This window comes from Wasmannia auropunctata, unplaced genomic scaffold (genome assembly GCF_000956235.1).
Source record: "Wasmannia auropunctata unplaced genomic scaffold, wasmannia.A_1.0 LD292299.1, whole genome shotgun sequence".
Classification (NCBI taxonomy): Eukaryota; Metazoa; Arthropoda; class Insecta; order Hymenoptera; family Formicidae; genus Wasmannia; species Wasmannia auropunctata.
This window is the reverse complement of record NW_012070591.1, coordinates 12616-13603: the sequence shown is the minus strand read 5'-3', so window position 1 is coordinate 13603 and position 988 is coordinate 12616. Positions and strand designations below refer to the sequence as shown.

The 988-nt window shown below is 27.7% G+C and overlaps 1 long non-coding RNA gene across 1 annotated transcript; it reads right to left on the bottom strand.

Annotated features, from left to right (window-relative positions):
* Nucleotides 1-78: 78 nt before the first annotated feature.
* Nucleotides 79-670, bottom strand: LOC105461346. The gene is made up of 3 exons (XR_975924.1): nucleotides 608-670; nucleotides 382-516; nucleotides 79-294 (listed from the first exon to the last, which is right to left on the bottom strand). It is a non-coding gene; the product is annotated as an uncharacterized LOC105461346 (long non-coding RNA).
* Between the last annotated feature and the right edge of the window lie 318 nt (nucleotides 671-988).

The following is a 988-nucleotide window of genomic DNA, read 5'->3' as shown; positions in this document are numbered from 1 at the left end:
CGTGTGCTCTTCCGATCTAAACAATACATACAAATAAGATTCCATACGACTTACAATTAGTCATCAACATAACTTATATTACTTACAAGAACGAAAGTCAAAAGTATCCAAAAAAAATGTTAGAAATCTTATTAAAGGTAAAAATGTAACTAAATTTATTTAAATACAATTAAATTTAAGATAAACGTAATCAGTCACTTACGTTTATTGATTCTCCGGTAAATACAGTTGCCATGGGGTTGCCATATGTCAACATCACAAAAATGATTATCAACTTCATAGTTTTGATACTTTCTAGTTTAAATTAAGCAAGTTATTATAATACAATTACACTGAAAGTGATGTCCTGTGTTAATGTAAAAAACAAATGGCTTTACATACATACATATGTACAGACGTGGACATATCAATTGCGACACTTTTTTAAAAATAGGTTTTGAAACGCATTAAATTTTGCAAATGCGAACGACGATTGATGTACCGTCGCTAGATTAAAGATGGAGATATGTACCGTCCCTAGATTAAAGACATCATCGTAATTCGCATTTGCAAAATATTAGTTACTTATAAAATATATATTATATAAGTATATTAAATATATACATACCAAAAACCTATGAAAAAAAGTGTCTCAACCGATATGTCCATGACTGTACATACATATGTATGTACATGTATACATATATAATGTATGATGTATGTTAAAAATCGTGTAGTACCTAACGCGATAAAATAAAGTATCGCTTTTGGGATTTATTATTTGAGTCTTATCGATTGCATCAAACGTCGCGTTAAATCTAGTAATGCACATAAAATTTGTTTTATATTTTAAATAAAAGCTTTGACGAATATGTGTGAGAATGTGTTTGACATACACATACCCTAAATATTTAATCTTTTTATTAAAGTCGTGTACTATAAAAAAAAGAATAATATCACAATTCAACTGTTGATAACTTCTTTATTAAAGTCGTGTACTATAAAAAAA